At 44.2% G+C, this 18,356-nt stretch overlaps 1 protein-coding gene across 6 annotated transcripts in view; it reads left to right on the forward strand.

The window, feature by feature from the left end:
• The window catches only part of cyth1b (cytohesin 1b), a 260,252-nt gene that overhangs the window by 123,565 nt on the left and 118,331 nt on the right, over window positions 1-18,356 (forward strand). For 2 of the 6 annotated variants that reach the window (XM_085963768.1, XM_085963767.1), the window contains exon 1: window positions 17,361-17,837. The exons of 3 other annotated variants lie outside the window; for them this stretch is intronic. The gene's annotated coding sequence lies outside the window, so the exon portion shown is untranslated. Of the gene's footprint in view, window positions 1-17,359; window positions 17,838-18,356 lie in introns of those variants that run through there. One more of the 6 variants, XM_085963769.1, reaches the window with a different exon arrangement.

The following is an 18,356-nucleotide window of genomic DNA, read 5'->3' on the forward strand; positions in this document are numbered from 1 at the left end:
TAACTGTTTTCTCCAATATAGTTTAAATTTAAAAAAAAAAGAGATGATGATGTGTATATGTATGTGAAATTGAAATAAAATATGTTAATGAAGTTATTCAGCAGTGTCATCAGGGAAGTTTCCACTCAGTTTACCGTCACTGATTGGTGAGTCTGGATTATAGTACTGGTCCTGCATACAGCTGCTCTGATTCAGATCTGAAGCTGGTAATCGTGGCTGAGAGAACGCAATGTAGCTTAAATGAATCTTCTAAGTGTCCTTCTTAGTTTTGATATGTAAAACAAGTGAAGCCTCTACGTTTCAGGACTATCATGCTTTTACAAAAGCAAAATACTGCAGATGCTGGAAATCTGAAATAACAACAAAAAATGCTGGAAATACTCACCAGGTCAGGCAGCACCTGTGGAGAGAGAAACAGAGTCAGAATGAAAGGTCATCGACCTGGAACTTTAACTCTGTCTCTCTCCACAGATGCTGCCTGACCTGCTGAGGATCTCCAGCACTTTCTGTTTCTATCATGCTTTTAGTTAGTAGATTAAATTAATTAATAAAAAATGATCTAAAGCTATTCATAATTCATTACTAATGTTCAGACCTTTATATTCAGTAAGCTTGTTTAATTCCATGTCTTAACATCAATTAATCTGCTTTAATGCAAGGGCTTAAAATGGCTGCTGTTACCTAGAAATTAAGATTTTCAAGCAGCATCATGATCCTTAGAGATGATTATTGGAGCAGTGTTACTGTTTGTTTTTGCCACATATTTCAACAGCCAACTTCGATAAGCTGCCAAGTGACACATACATTAAGTAACCTTGGTTTAAATTCCTATCCCTGCTGAAATTTTCAGCCAGGTTTATGAGTAATGGGTGATAATACCGAGATTGCAAGAGCATCAGGTACTGACAGAAGAGATGTGAGGAGAAAAAGATTGCACAGATAAGATAGTCCATGATATATGTGAATTGTTAGAGTGCTTCATGTTTTTTTCAGTGGTTGATTTTGTCAGAGGTGATTTATTCAGTTTTTTTTTACTATTATAGACTATCATATTGTATCCAGTGCAGGAACACGGTATAGCTTTTTAGACATCACTTGTTAAAGTGATATACAGAGCCAATATTGGAAAGTGGTTGTAAATGATATGGCTCTACCTACTGTCGGAAACCTCTAGAGCATCTGCTGAAATGGTTGTGTTATCTCACTAAAATAGAACAGCACTAACCTCAGAAACTGAAGGGATTAAATTCTGTTTGAGAACAACTTGTTCCACGTATTCAACAATTCCCATTCATGGTTTATTGCACACACAAAATTAAAGTTGCATTATGAGCCACACTTTGAATATTATAAACCATTTTGTTTCCCTAGAATGTGATGTAAGGGTATATTTCCAACCACTGTCCTGCAGGGGAGCAAGAGCTACTGGGGAACCATAAAATCTGTCTCTGATCCATGTAGCTGCATCTGAACAATTTTCCAGCAGCCCACCTAAAGTTTTCTCTGTGAGAAAGAGCCATGGCTTCATCTAAATGGTTTAGGATTGGATTGCCCTAGACAAGCCCTTCACCCATCTGGAGTGGATTTAAGATTATGGAACTGTTAATAGGATACAAGGCTTTTTAGCTTATTTCCTATTTTCAAGTTTAATAGTAGCTTTTAGTGCTGGCTTCTGTTTTTTATGTTGGTATTTTTAATTCAAACTTTTTTGGAGGGAGTGTTTTCTTTCTTGTAACAGCATGTAATGCTTATCTGGCATTTAAAACAGCTGAACTTTGCCAGGACAGGAGGAGCTGAAAAAAGAGGACATGAGAACGGAGCTCTTAGAATAGAAACTTTCACAGAACCTTAAGGAGCAACAAAGCATCTAAGTGAAGTGACCCCTGGTGGCCAGCATGTCAAATTAAAATTAATGATGGGGATTGCTTTTAAAGCACCACAAATACAGTATTTCATAGTTGAAGTGGTACAAGTTGAAAGAAGGCGCACCAAGGAGATTAACGGGCACTAGAGCTGGACTGGCCGCACCTGCCATTATGCTCCCAACCATATCTGCAGGCCTTGGCACACCTACCGGGGCAGTGACCATGGGGAGCTGGTTCTACATGCTCTACGGCAGCATGGAGCAAGTTGCAGATCTGTGCCATTGCTACAAGGACACTTGCAGCACAACTATAGGGATGTGGCAGTGGCATTTATGGTCACTTCCTACCTAAACCCTTTTCCTCCACCTCCTTCCAGGCTAGCACAGGGATGATCAGCCAATGTGCTGCCCGCACATGTATCAGATAGGTAGCTGATTTCTTGTACAGCAGGTACTGAACAACAACAGCAGCAGCATGACACAATTGCCCAATTGCTGCATTTCTCAAAGTATGAACAAACAAACTTATATTTAATTAGCTCCTTATCACTTCTCTTGGGCAGTTCCAAAGCACTTCAAACACAATGAATTGCTTTTTAAATGTAGTTACTGTTATATCGGTGATCACAGCAGTCATTTTGTGCACGGTGATGTCCATAACAACACTGAGAAATAAAGCCAATTAATCTGCTTTTGATGGTGGCGGCTGAGGGAAAAATATTGGCAATGACACAGAGAACTCCCAGCTCCTCTTTGGATAGTACCATGGGATCTTTGATATTCTTTTCAACCACAGCAACATAAGAAATAGGAGCAGGAGTAGGCCATACGGCCCCTCGGGCCTGCTCCGCCATTCAATAGGATCATGGCTGATCTGAATCTAGATTCACGTCCACTTCCCTGCCCTCTCCCCGTAACCCCTAATTCCCTTATCTGCTAGGAAAATGTCTATCTCCATTTTAAATGTATTTAATGTTGCAGCTTCCACAGCTCTCTGGGGTAGCAAATTCCATAGATTTACTACCCTCTGAGTGAAGAAGTTTCTCCTCATCTCAGTTTTGAAAGGGCAGCCCCTTATTCTAAGATTATGCCCCCTAGTTCTAGTCTCACCCATCAGTGGAAACATCCTCACCGCATCCACCCGATCAAGACCCCTCACAATCTTATATGTTTCGATAAGATCGCCTCTCATTCTTCTGAACTCCAATGAGTAGCGTCCCAACCTACTCAACCTTTCCTCATACGTCAACCCCCTCATCTCTGGAATCAACCGAGTGAACCTTCTCTGAACCGCCTCGAGAGCAAGTATATCTTTTCTTAAATATGGAAACCAAAACTGCACGCAGCATTCCAGGTGTGGCCTCACCAATACCCTGTATAACTGCAGCAAGACTTCCCTGATTTTATACTCCATCCCCCTTGCAATAAAAGCCAAGATTCCATTGGCCTTCCTGATCACCTGCTGCACCTGCATACTAACTTTGTGTTTCATGCACCAGGACCCCCAGATCCCTTTGTACTGTAGCACTTTGCAGTTTCTCTCCATTTAGATAATAACTTGCTCTTTGATTTTTTTCTGCCGAAGTGCATAACCTCACACTTTCCAACATTATATTGCATCTGCCAAATCTCTGCCCACTCACTTAGCCTGTCTATGTCCTTTTGCAGGTTTTTTATGTCCTCCTCACTCACTGCTTTCCCTCCCATCTTTGTATCGTCGGCAAACTTGGATATGTTGCACTCGGTCCCTTCCTCCAAATCGTTAATATAGATTGTAAAGAGTTGGGGTCCCAGCACTGACCCCTGCGGAACACCACTAGTTACTGATTGCCAGCCCGAGAATGAACCCTTTATCCCAACTCTTTGTTTTCTGTTAGATAGCCAATCTTCCACCCATGCCAGTGTATTACCCCCAATCCCGTGATTTTTTTATCTTGATCAGTAATCTTTTGTGTGGAACCTTGTCAAATGCCTTTTGGAAGTCCAAATACACTACATCCACTGGTTCCCCTTTATCCACCCTGTATGTTACATCCTCAAAGAATTCGAGCAAATTTGTCAAACATGACTTCCCTTTCGTAAAACCTGTCCTATTAAATTATGTTTATCCAAATGCTCTGTTACTGTTTCCTTAATAATGGACTCCAACATTTTGCCAACCACAGATGTTAGGCTAACTGGTCTATAGTTTCCAGCTTTTTGTCTACTTCCCTTCTTAAATAAGGGTGTTACATTAGCAGTTTTCCAATCTGCCAGGACCTTTCCTGAGTCCAGGGAGTTCTGGAAAATGATCACCAATGCATCCACAATCCCTACCGTCACTTCTCTCAAGACCCTAGGATGTAGGCCATCGGGTCCGGGGGATTTATCCGCCTTAAGTCCCATTATTTTACTGAGTACCATCTCCTTAGTGATTTTAATCGTCTTTAGCACCTGCCCCCTCCCCCCCATTGCCCCCTGTTTGTCCAGTGTTGGGATATTTTTAGTGTCCTCTACTGTAAAGACTGATACAAAATATTTGTTCAGCGTCTTTGCCATCTCCATGTTCCCCACCACTAGTTTCCCGGTCCCATCCTCTAAGGGACCAACGTTCACTTTAGCCACCCTTTTTCTTTTTATATAGCTGTAGAAACTCTTGCTATCTGTTTTTATATTTTTTGCTAGTTTACTTTCATAATCTATCTTCCCTTTCTTAATTAATCTTTTAGTTATTGTTTGCTGGCTTTTAAATGCTTCCCAATCTTCTATCCTCCCACTAGATTTGGCTACTTTATATGCCCTTGTTTTCAGTCGAATACTATTCTTTAGTATGGCTGTCTTTTCTTTTACTCCCCTTTTTCATCAGTGGAATATATTTATCTTGAAAGATGTGAAATATCTCCTTGAATGTAGACCACTGCTCTTGTACCGTCTTACACTTTAATCTGTTTTCCCAGTCCACTTTAGTCACTTCTACTCTCATACCTTCATGGCCTCCTTTATTTAAGCTTAGTACGCTGGTTTGAGATCCAACTCTCTCACCCTCAAACTGAATTTGGAATTCAACCATATTATGGTCACTCATTCCAAGGGGATCCTTTACTAGGACATTTTTTATTAATCCTGTCTCATTACACAGGACCAGATCTAAGATTGCCTGCCCCCTGGTTGGTTCAGTTACATACTGCTCAAGGAACCCGTCCCTAATACACTCTATGAACTCTTCCTCAATGCTGCCATGCCCAATTTGATTAGTCCAGTCAATATGAAAGTTAAAATTCCCCATGATTATAGCTGTTCCCTTATTACAAGCCCCAACTATTTCCTGATTTATACTCCGACCAACAGAGTTGCAACTGTTAGGAGGCCTATAGACTACGCCCACAAGTGACTTTTTCCCCTTATTATTCCTTATCTCCACCCAAACTGTTTGACTATCCTGATCCTTTGACCCAATATCATTTCTGACTATTGCAGTGATTCCATCCTTGATTAACATAGCAACCCCACCTCCCTTTCCTTCCTGTCTGTCCTTCCTAATTGTCAAATACCCTTGTATGTTTAGTTCCCAGTCATGATTATCTTGCAGCCATGTTTCCGTAATGGCCACCAGATCATACCCATGTGTAGCTATTTGCACCGTCAACTCGTCAATTTTGTTACGAGTGCTGCGTGCGTTCAGATAAAGAACTTTCAAACAGATTAGGCTGAGGTTTAATGTCTCCTTCCAAAGACCTCTTGATTTACCATTTCATCCTAAGTAAAAGCGTCAGTTATGGCAGCCATGGGGCCATTGCAAATGTTTCATGGCCACTTTTGCTGATAATCAGCTATTTATTTCCAGATTTTAAAAAAAGATTTCAAATTTGCAAACTCCCATGGTGGAATTTGAATTCATGTTTTCTGGATTATTTGTTCAGGCCTCTGTATTACCAATCGATTAACATTGCATTACTGTACCTCCTATACTGATCAGTGCAGCACTGAGGGAGTGCTGCATTGTCAGAGTTGCCATTTTACAGATGAGATACACCAAAGCCCCATCTGCCTGTTTAGTAAACATAATATTCAAAAAAGAGCAGGTTATTTTTGGAATGTTCCCTTTAAGCCGCGCAGCGCTTTGGAGCTCCTGTGTAGCTGGCTCTCTGGCTTTTAAATACAAAATCCGCGCATGCGCAGATTTTTGAATGGGTTGTTAAAGGGGCCACGCGGCCCCAAAAAAACGAGAGGGAACACTGATTTTCTGCCAGTATCCTGACCATTATTCATCCCTCAACAAAACAAGGTAACTGGTCATTTATCTCATTTGTGTTTGCTGTGTGCTAATTGGCTGTCATGTTTGTCTACCTAACCATGATTACGCTTCAAAAGTAATTCATTGGTTGTGAAGCAATTTGGGTCATCCTGAAGACTTGAAAGGCATTATAAAAAATGCAAGTTCTTTTTGTGTATGCCTGAGATTCTATACCTGGCCGTGGAGGAAAAGTAAAGAAAGACTTGTATTTATATAGCGCCTTTCACGACCTCAGAACGCCCCAAAGCGCTTTACAGCCAATGAAGTACTTCTGAAGTGTAGTCACTGATGTAATGTAGGAAATGTGTGTAATGAAATCTGTTTGTCTTGATCCTGTTTGCACTCATGTATATTACCCTCCCCCACTGTGTATAGTTTCACTTCCTCTTTCCCGACTAACCTGGGAAGTTCCAGGTCTTGGCTCTTGGCTCCGCCCCTGACTTCTCTTTCATAAAGATCCCAGGATCTGTATGACTCATTCCTGTGAACCAGTCGGCGTGTTGAGATGTTAGCTCTGATCTTAGTGATTAAAAGCCAACTTGTTTAAGTCTATAACTTCTAGTTTTGTGGTTATTGAAGGCCCATCAATTTTAATCACTAAAGAATACTAGGATGGATCGACTCCTAAAATGAGAGCGTCTGGACTTGGATCCACATTCTGCTGAAGCATCAAATCAATTTGGACACTGGCTCAAATGCTTCGAACTCTTCGCGGGGGCCTCATCCGCTAGCGAGGTAGATAAACTGAGTCTACTGACTACTCGCGTAAGTCATCGGATTTATTCGTTCATCCGGGACGCCACCTCTTACATGGAGGCCATCACTATCCTGAAGGCCCAATACCAGAGGCCGGTAAACGAAGTGTACGCCAGACATCTGCTGGCTACACGCAGGCAGCGAGCAGAGGAATCAATGGACGATTTTTTACAGGGCCTAAAGGACCTGGCCCGGGACTGTAACTGCAAGGCTGTGACGGCCAACGCGTACTCTGACGAATTGGTCCGCGATTCCTTCATCACTGGCCTCAAATCGAATTATATCTGGCAGAGACTGCTGGAGAAGGAGGTCCTGGACTTAAAAAAGGCAGTGGCCACTGCGCGATCGCTGGACGTGGCCCAGAAAAACTCTGACTCTTATTCTTCCGGCCATGCGGCCCTCACCGCCTCGTGCGCGCCGAGGGGGCCGCCATCTTGGAATCAGCCGTCTTCCCCATCCAGGTCTCAGACCAGCTCTACGCCGCCGGAGTCCCCACACAGAAGTTCACCCAGGAGTCCTACTACAGCGGCAATGTCTCGAGGCCCGAAATGCTACTTCTGCGGCCAGGCCAAGCACCCCAGACAACGATGCCCAGCGAAGGATGCTACATGCTTCAAATGTAAGAAAAAGGGGCATTTTAGCAAAGTCTGCAGGGGGAATCCGATTTCCAACTCCGTCACTGCCTCGTGCGTGCCGTGCGGGCCGTCATCTTGGGATCTGCCATCTTTTCCCGACTCAACGGCCGCCCAGGGCCCAACAGTGGCTTCGATCACGGTGGATCAATCCAGGCCACACCCGTTGACAAAATCCATGATGGACATACAGGTAAACGGGAATTTAACGAAATGTTTAATTGACTGTGGGAGTACCGAGAGTTTTATCCACCCTAGCCTGGTACGGCGGCACTCATTAACGGTAACCCCTACACGGAGCAGAATTGCTATGACTGCTAAGCCCCACACTTCGGACATTTTGGGCTACTGTGTGGTAACACTGACTGTAAAAGGCACGGACTACAAGGATTTTAAACTCCTCGTGATGCCAGAACTCTGTGTTAATGTAATCTTGGGCCTGGACTTCCAGTGCCACCACGAAAGTGTCACGCTAGCATATGGCGGGTCCCAGTCGCCACTCACAGTCTGTGGCCTATCAACCTTAAAAATCAGCCCGCCCTCTTTATTCGCTAATCTCGCTCCGAACTGTAGGCCCATAGCAACCAAAAGTAGACGGTACAGTCTGGAAGACAGACACTTTATCAAGGCGGAAGGGGACAGACTCCTGCGGGAAGGCATTATTGAATGCAGTACCAGCCCGTGGCGTGCCCAAGTAGTCATAGTTAAAAATAGCGAAAAGAAACGGATGGTAATTGACTACAGCCAGACTGTTAATATTTATACCCAGCTGGACGCCTACCCTTTACCCCGCATATCAGAAATGGTCAACCAGATTGCGCAATACCGAGTCTTCTCGACTATCGACCTCAAATCCGCGTATCACCAGCTCCCCATTAGAACGGAGGACCGCCCATACATCGCCTTCGAGGCGAACGGACGCCTCTACCATTTTCTCAGCGTGCCCTTCGGGGTAACAAATGGGGTCTTGGTCTTCCAACGTGAGATGGACCGCATGGTTGACGAGAATAAACTACAAGCTACCTACCCCTATCTGGACAATGTCACTATCTGCGGGCACAACCAGCAAGACCATGATCTAAATCTTGCGAGATTTTTAAAAACTGCCCTAAAGCTGAATCTAACCTACAACGAAGACAAATGTGTATTCAACACAACCCGTCTCTGTATCCTCGGCTGTGTGGTGGAAGATGGGGTAATTGGACCGGACCCTGACTGATTACGCCCCCTAAAGGAACTGCCCCTGCCACACAATCCCAAAGCTTTAAAAAGGTGCCTGGGATTTTTTTCGTATTATGCCCAATGGGTGCCCAATTACTCTTGATAAGGCCCGACCCCTCATTAAATCGACGTCCTTCCCACTATCAGCTGAAGCTCGGGAGGCTTTCACCAGTATTAAACAGGACATTGAAAGGGCTGCAGTGTGTGCAGTGGACGAACGCATTCCCTTTCAAGTCGAAAGCGATGCGTCAGACTTTGCCTTAGCTGCGACCCTCAATCAGGCTGGGAGACCTGTGGTCGCCTTCTCCCGAACCCTTCAGGGACCTGAAATCAGGCACTCTTCTGTCGAGAAGGAGGCACAGGCTATAGTGGAGGCAGTGCGGCACTGGAGACACTACCTAGCCGGCAAACGTTTCACCCTGCTCACCGACCAGCGGTCGGTGGCTTTCATGTTTAATAACAAACAAAGGGGGAAAATCAAGAATGACAAAATACTCAGGTGGAGGATTGAACGATCCACGTTCGACTATGATATTATTTACAGGCCGGGAGCCCTTAATGAACCCCCAGACGCCCTATCGCGGGGAATGTGTGCCAGCATTCATACAGACAAATTACAGGGTCTCCACAACGACCTCTGTCACCCAGGGGTCACCCGACTATACCATTTTATAAAGTCCCGCAATCTGCCCCACTCCGTCGAGGAGGTCAGGGCAATGACCAGAGCCTGCCGCATCTGTGCGGAATGCAAGCCTCGTTTCTACAGGCCTGACCGTGCACACCTTATCAAAGCCACACGGCCATTCGAGCGCCTAAGTCTGGACTTCAAGGGACCCCTTCCCTCTGCCGACCGCAACGTATACTTCCTCAATATCATTGATGAATATTCCTGCTTCCCCTTCGCCATTCCCTGCCCAGACATGACCAGTGCCACGGTCATCAAATGTCTCTGTAATCTATTCTGCATGTTTGGCATGCCGAACTACATACACAGCGATAGGGGGACGTCATTCATGAGTGACGAGCTGCGCCAGTTCTTGCCCTCGAAGGGGATAGCCACTAGCAGAACCACTAGCTACGACCCCCGGGGTAATGGGCAAGTGGAAAGGGAGAATGCTACTGTTTGGAAGGCTGTCACGTTAGCCTTAAAGTCAAAAGGCCTTCCGACCTCCCGCTGGCAGGAAGTCCTCCCAGACGTGCTCCACTCCATAAGGTCTCTGCTATGTACTGCCACTAAAGCTACCCCTCACGAAAAGATGTTCGTTTTCCCCCGGAAATCCACCTCGGGCATATCTCTACCCGCGTGGCTGACGTCTCCGGGGACAGTACTATTGCGGAAGCACGTGAGAGGCCATAAAACGGACCCCCTTGTGGAAAAGGTACAGCTCCTCCATGCAAACCCTCAGTACGCCTATATCGAATACTCTGACGGGCGAGAGGACACTGTTTCCATAAAAGACCTCGCTCCCTCGGGGAGCGGAGAGAACGATGGGAGACTACCCGATGAAGACCTACACTACAAAGAGACAGGACGCCCAGAGGTATCAATACCCAACTTTAACCTGGAGGACACTGCAGATAACCTGGAAGACACTGCGGAGGCCCGGACAGTGGAGGAACCAGAATCCACTCCCCTAGAGGCACCCCAACCGGCTTTGCGCCGATCACTGAGAACTGCAAAACCTCCTGACAGACTCACTTACACCAACTTTTAAGAAACATCACCCCGATGGACTAAATCTATAGAAGGGGTGAATGTAACGAAATCTGTTTGTCTTGATCCTGTTTGCACTCACGTATATTACCCTCCCCCACTGTGTATAGCTTCACTTCCTCTTTCCCGACTAACCTGGGAGGTTCCAGGTCTTGGCTCTTGGCTCCGCCCCTGACTTCTCTTACATAAGGATCCCAGGATCTGTATGACTCATTCCTGTGAACCAGTCGGCGTGTTGAGATGTTAGCTCTGATCTTAGTGATTAAAAGCCAACTTGTTTAAGTCTATAACTTCTAGTTTTGTGGTTATTGAAGGCCCATCAACGTGGCAGCCAATTTGCGCACAGCAAGCTTTCAAAAACAACAATGTGACAATGACCAGATAATCTGTTTTAGTGATGTTGATTGAAGGATAAATATTGGCCAGGTCACCAGGGAGAATTCCCCTGCTCTTCTTTGAAATAGTGCCATGGGATCTTTTACATCCACCTTTGGCAGTGCAGCACCCCCTTAGTACTGCACTGGAGTGCCAGCCTAGATTTTTGTGTTTAAGTCTCTGGAGTGGGACTTGAATCCACAACTTTCGGACTCGGAGATGGGAGTGTTACCAACTGAGCCATGGATAGGTTTTTTGTAGTTATTTATATTTACTTCTTCAGTGTTATACAATAGTTTCGTCGATGAAGAGCTCTTCCAATTGGATTCCAGTATTGGAACTTAATTGCAGTCAATCTCTTCAAAATTTCTGCCCCAAGTAACTTACTGGGGCTGTATATATAATTAGATTGGAAATCACATGATGGTGGCCAGCCTGTGAATTTTAAAGTAATAAACAACTCTGCATGCTTTAATATAGTTAATGAGTGAAGGTTGTGATACACCAGAAGGGACAAAAAGGTCATCTGTATTAATTATTGTAAAAGCTTGGATTCAATCATTCATATCTTACACTGACCAAATCGAGAAACTGTCAGATCTATCTTGCCACAGTAAAGTGGGTCAGTGATTTTCTTACGGATTGAATTCACAGGGTAGAATCAGAAATCAAATGGTGTCCTGTCTTGTTCGTTTCCACCAATAATCTTTTCTTCTGGCATCCTCCAACATTGTTTCTGAAGGTGCTGACATACTGGAGTGCAATTCCACAGACACTGGCAGCCCTCTGGTGTTTTACACAAGCAGCGCTTCAAGTGTGAGCCGAGTGAGTGAGTGATTGGAGGTGGGCCAGAGGAGGGAATCACAGCTCTGCCTCATCCTCTGTTCACCTGACAAAGGCCATCAACCCATTGTGTCTGTGCCAGCTCTGAAAGAGCTATATAATTAGTTCCACTCCCCTGCTCTTTCCCCATAGCCCTGCAATTTTTTCCTTTTAAGTATTTATCCAATTCCCTTTTGAAAGTTACTATTGAATCTGCTTCCACCACTCTTTCAGGCAGTGCATTCTAGATCATAATATAACAGAACAAGCATGGACATTTTGCAGCAGGGGTCATTGGGAACAGGAGTGGAAACCCTGGCTGATTTTCTCCATCCTACTTGGGGGACAGTGAGGCTATAGCACCCCCACTCCTGCTTCAGCTGACATTGGCTAACTCAGTAGTGACCTTAGATCTTCCTGATGTGTGTGACTCAGTACCACATCATGTGTACATCTATCCACCGAGCCACTAGGGGAGTTATTCCTCTCTTAATCTTAAATAGTTAATTTATTTAATCTAATGAGACCATTTTTGAGTAGTGTTGAACCTGACAAATGACATGCAATATGGTTTGAATACTGTTATTTTAGTTCAAAGAAATTTCATAAAGTTGGCTCTTCCATTGGCTTAAAGGGTCAAGATACTGTTTACACCCAAGAGGAAAAATCAGCCAGGGTTCCTGCTCCTCATTTCTATCCCATGTACATGTGAGCTGGGAGAGGCGCAAGTGCAGATGTTGAGCCGGGACAAGCGCGAGTGCAGATGTTGAGCCGGGACAGGTGCGAGTGCAGATGTTGAGCCGGGACAGGTGCGAGTGCAGATGTTGAGCCGGGACACGCGCGAGTGCAGATGTTGAGCTGGGACAAGCGCGAGTGCAGATGTTGAGCCGGGACAAGCGCGAGTGCAGATGTTGAGCCGGGGCAGGCGCGAGTGCAGATGTTGAGCCGGGGCAGGCGCGAGCGCAGATGTTGAGCCGGGGCAGGCGCGAGTGCAGATGTTGAGCCGGGGCAGGTGCGAGCGCAGATGTTGAGCCAGGGAAGGCGCGAGCGCAGATGTTGAGCCGGGGCAGGCGCGAGCGCAGATGTTGAGCCGGGGCAGGCGCGAGCGGCGATGTTGAGCCGGGACAGGCGCGAGTGCAGATGTTGAGCCGGGACAGGCGCGAGTGCTGATGTTGAGCCGGGGCAGGCGCGTGTGCAGATGTTGAGCCGGGGCAGGCGCGTGTGCAGATATTGAGCCGGGGCAGGCGCGTGTGCAGATGTTGAGCCGGGGCAGGCGCGAGTGCAGATGTTGAACCGGGGCAGGCGCGAGTGCAGATGTTGAACCGGGGCAGGCGCGTGTGCAGATGTTGAGCCGGGGCAGGCGCGTGTGCAGATGTTGAGCCGGGGCAGGCGCGTGTGCAGATGTTGAGCCGGGGCAGGCGCGTGTGCAGATGTTGAGCCGGGGCAGGCGCGAGTGCAGATGTTGAGCCGGGGCAGGCGCGAGTGCAGATGTTGAGCCGGGGCAGGTACGTGTGCAGATGTTGAGCCGGGGCAGTATTGACTCGTCTGCCATCTCCCCGCCCCCCCCCCCCCCATTGCCAATAGCCACCTGACACTATGTATGTTCACACGTGAAGAAAGAGCACTTGGATCAGGTAATGCAGGGTTCTCAACACCCATGGAACTGTGCCCAAGCAAGATTTAGCCTCTTCAGGAGAAGAAGATGGCAGAAAATTGACCAAAAAAAATGGGTAAACTCACAAAGGTTAAAAAATGAAAATGGACTGTTGATGTATCAGGTCAGCAGCAAGCTGAGCGCCACAGTACAGTTACAATCACTGAATTGTGATTTCGTTATGAAAGTTAAATATTATACACTTCTGTTTAATAATTTTGTTACAACTACAATAGTATTTCATATTTATGGTACAAATAAATAGATATATTTTACAAAGGTGTTAACCTTGAGGTTATTACTTAAAAACTCCATTCTTGTGATGCCATCAGACCTCCTCAGCTTTATTATCTAGGCACACGTGACAAGGAGGTATCTGTTACTTGTATTGTCTCACTCAAGAAAGCTATGTTTGTTGTGGTGGTATTCATTATTTGTGCACAAGATAATAATCCACCCTTGTTTAGAGCGTGCATAGCAGGTATGGCCTGAAGGTGAAAATAAATAAGTTGATTTACAAAAGTGAACAGAAATAATGACGTTAAGTTTACACTTTGGTAGATAGAAGAAAGATTATTTGCCTTTGTTGTGATAACATTGAAGATTTAAAGCTATATAACATAAGTTTAATCACTTTCTTAATAATAGCAGGCAAACTTATCTGGCTAAAAATGTACAAGCATGATGTGCACCAGCAGCCAAATATGAAAAGTTTTGTGCTTTTAGTATTAACTGTGATAATTATTTGTGCAGCAAATCATGATGTTTGTAACTTGGACAGTGTGAATTGTATCTCTTAGGCAGTATATTAACATAATAACTCCTTTAAAAAGAGGTGAATACATATTAAGTAGCAAATGGGATTAAAGACGATACAGATAAATATGGATTGAGATGATTAAGCACGGCACAAGACATAATGGGCAGCAGCTAACCAGGGTTGAATATTAGAGATGTGAGGATGGATAGACATGCTAGGGTTTTGCTTGATTCTCTTTGGGGAGCAGGGAATCTCTGCAGGCCTTTCCATTAAGAAATTAAATAGGTGGGCTAGAGTACTTAAGGTAGATGTTACATGATCTGTGAAGGAGTGGGCTTCATGGATCAAGTAGCCTTTTCTCATTCATCCTTCCTTCCACACTTCTGGAACTGATGTTTGCGTATTACGGGTAAGTGCTTATAGCAGGCACTGCCAATCAAATAATATACCCAGTTTCCAGTGCAGAATAGCAAACATTATTTACAACAATCTATTACAATTTTTACACATAATGTACAGTCCCACATAATAGACACCCGAGTTACAAACCCATTCTTCATTGTAAAATGATGCATAGAAACCATAATATAGGATCAATGCTTGTGTGCTTTTAAAACATGTACTGTGTATATTCCTGGGTGCATGTTCTTTCGGCTGTCCACTATATTTATGTGTTTCGTTGCAAATTCTGCAGTAAACTGTGGACTGCTATGCAATGTTCCCTCTAGGCTGTGCGCATGCGCGGCCGTGCAGCAGTCTGGAAGGTACCGCTCACCAGTTGTTCCCTCTAAGATACTGCGAGGCCGTGCACCAAATTTAAAGGTACCGTGCATTGAAATAAACAGGCCATGCACAACAAAGAAAACTTAGAGGGTACAAACTGAGCAGCACTTAGATAAATAAAATGGCCGTGTTAAATTTTGTTCAGCACAGCAGGCTGAGCACTGTTGTACAATGCTAGATACAACATTGGACTATTGACTAGGCAACCTCAGTTAGATTCCCAGTTTCAGCTGACTCTTGGGTATCCCCTAGAGGCTGAGATGCCTTTTTGTCTGTATATATACGTGTGTGTGTGTAGCTGAAAAGCAAAATGACTTGAAGCTGCTTTTTTGCAGAAACATTATTTGACGTGCAACGTCTGAATTCGTGCCTCAATCACCTTTGGGGGCGATGCAACCCAATATCGCGCCAGGCGGCGATAAGTTGCATCTGGCTATAAACTTTGCGCAGCGCCAGTTCTAACGCCTCAAGCGGGGCTATACCCAATTTCTAGGCCATTCTGTCTAATTGACTTGCATATAGATCTATTCTATAAGGGTCTTTCGTGTCCATGTATGTATGCATAAGGGAAGATCAGGCCTTGACCTTCTATGTTACGTGTTACAAGTGCTGGAATATAGCAATAATTCATTCGCTTGTGTCCTATGTTGATTGCATTGATTTCCGAGCAGGTAAAGCTAACACTGGTCAGACTGCCACTAATTTAACTTCTGTGTGTTTAGTGTATGTGTGTGGAACCTGCCACATATCCAGACCACCAGAAGCAGGAACAGTGTCATGATCTGTGCATTTAATGCTAAGATCATTTTTATGATAAACTACCCCCTCTTCTCTCCTTAAAAATTCTTTTGTTTTGATAGTGAACGCTACTGACATCAGAAGGTGAGCTGATCTGAATTAGACTCAGAAATTTCAGCATGGAAGTAGGCCTTTTGGTCCATTTGAAGGCATTTCTGGCCCTGGCAATATGAGAGAGTTTAAGATATATTCATTGCTTCAGCTTCAACTGTGCATTTTAATTTAGTTCCCTTGACTTGTCGGTATTGCTTTCTGTTCAAGTCAATTCCATCAGTAGTCTAATCAGTACTCAACATTTTAAAATATACTAGTGAATCTCCTGTGGCACTGCTTGCTTGTGGAGTTTAGCTGTTAATTTAGCCTGTCCCTGTATGGTCATTGCTCTAAATAGGCAAATCCCGGTAAATGGGGGAATTTGTAAAGAGTGAAGGTGTGAAATCCATCGGCTCCTCCGTTGAGCTGAGCTGGTCCAGGTGGGTGAAGTGGGGGGAGGGCCATGGAGAATCAGACATTGGGCAGTTCAATTTTGGATTGCTGAAGAAACGTATCTGTCCCAATTGTGATGGGGCTCCACTGGTCCCTTTAAGGCGTTCTGGTTAGGCCACTCTACGCCATAATTGCAACGAGGTCCTATTGATGTCACAGGACCCCCGATCTGAATTGTATAATTAGGCTCCGATCTGTTTCTGACCGGGGCCTTGACTGCCTATCTGAAGGTTCAAATCAAAATGGCGGCGGCAGAACATTGGTGGCCGAGTTCTGCACCGCTAATTTTGAGCACGCTACCACCCCAACTAGCAAATCACGTGTGGTATTGCTCATGGTGAGTCCAAGATTACATTTGTTGCTCTCTGTCTGTCTCTCTAAAGTAAAACTTAAAAATAGTGTTTATAGCCTAAGGAAAAATGCTTGCACCTACACTGATGGTGATGCATGCTGGGAGATTGTGCATGCTGGGAGATTGTCCATGCTGAGACTGCAGCATCCTGGGAATTACAGACACAGCTGTAGTTAGTGAAGAGTGAAAGCTCTAGAAAGAATTTCAACTCCAAGTCCAGTTTTTAGAGAGAAGCGGAGACCTCCAAATAAAAATGTAATTGTTGCTATGAAAAACACTAAAGACAATTATCATGATGGGCCGAATGGACTCCTCCTGTGCTGTACGAGCCTGTGAATGTAAATATTAGTAATTAGCAGCTTTAGTTGCAATAAGGATCTGGCTAAATGCTGCTTCACGGTGACTGTGGCTTGCACAATGTCCTGTGGGAACACACGTAAGTCTTTACGTGCATATTTTGTGCAATATATTTCCCTGAAAGGGCAGTGTATTTATCACTAAATGCTGTAAGTAGTGTTATACACTCTTATTCTACAAAATAACAAATATTACAAAATAATTTGGAATTGCTGTATTATGGTGGTTGATTATATTCCTCTTCAACCCTCGGTACCAGACAAAGGGTAGGTGTTGATGAAAAGCTAATATTTAATATTTTTTAGCTTTCATAGTGCAGAAAGGATTATAGTTGAAGGAGTTAACAATGTACTGCGCTGCAATGCATGTGGTGTAATGTGTCCTTGGAGAATGCGATCAGGGTTTGAGAGCTGATTTTCAGCAGAGCTGTGTTTAGCACTAGCAAGGGTGGAGCCTAATCACATGCATCCAGCAGAGAAAGAGAAGAGAGCTCTACACATTCACTAGTGTCACAGCTGCATCACTGGGGAAACACACTGAGAGTGCGGCATCAGCACCTTTTGCAGCCTTCTAAGCAGGACTTAACTGGAAACCTTTGTATTTACGTTGATAGCACATCATTTATATCTGATAATAATTCCGACTGAAGGATTAATGGTTTACTGACAGCAGCTACTGGTCTTCACAGCACTGTCCAAGGATATGCCTGTGGACTGAAGGAGGACAACATTAAGATTACAAAGGCATTTGTAATAGAGGTGAAGACCCTATTTAACAAAATAGCATTTGGTGAATGCCCTGCATTTTGTTGAACATGTAGAGCAAGATATTGGGGATTATATTTTGTTGGAAATCTATTTTAGTCTTGGGCATTTGTCTGTTCCCTACTGTCTTGAAAATCCAATCGTTTGTAATGATGTTGCTGTGTATATTGAAGACTGTCAGCTAGTGGATAGAAGCACTGTCAGGGCCCTGCACAAATATAACCAGGTACAGTATTTGCGTTGTGTTAAATGTCTGCATCACCTCTAGACTTACTGAACCATTTATTTAGAATCTTTGTTTAATTTGGAAATACACAAACAAGAAACTGAAATGTTATGCATTATATTTGTGATTTCAGTTTTATGTTTGTATGTACAGTGCCGTATATGCTTTACATCAAGATTTCTTGCATACATATTCAGCATTTACTGTCATTGTTTGTCTTCAGATGCTTATACAGTATTTTGTTTGTAGCCAGTCTTAAGGAGAGAGCTAAATCAAGTGGAACTGTATCAGAATTTAGAAATAAGTACCTTTGTCACAATATTACATTTCTGATATCCGATTGCAGTTATTTATAAATCTGAGCACAATTTGAGCATTTTTCTTATTTGGTTACAGTATACAGTAACCGTGCCTTTTGTTTTACATACTGTAGGTAGAGTCATTCCATAGTGTCTGTCATTGTCGTCCTGTTTGTACAGTATTCGAACAAATGTGTTAAAACTGAAATTGGAAATAATT

Source organism: Somniosus microcephalus, chromosome 21 (genome assembly GCF_052327205.1).
Source record: "Somniosus microcephalus isolate GS21.2 chromosome 21, FLI_Smic_1.0, whole genome shotgun sequence".
Classification (NCBI taxonomy): domain Eukaryota; kingdom Metazoa; phylum Chordata; class Chondrichthyes; order Squaliformes; family Somniosidae; genus Somniosus; species Somniosus microcephalus.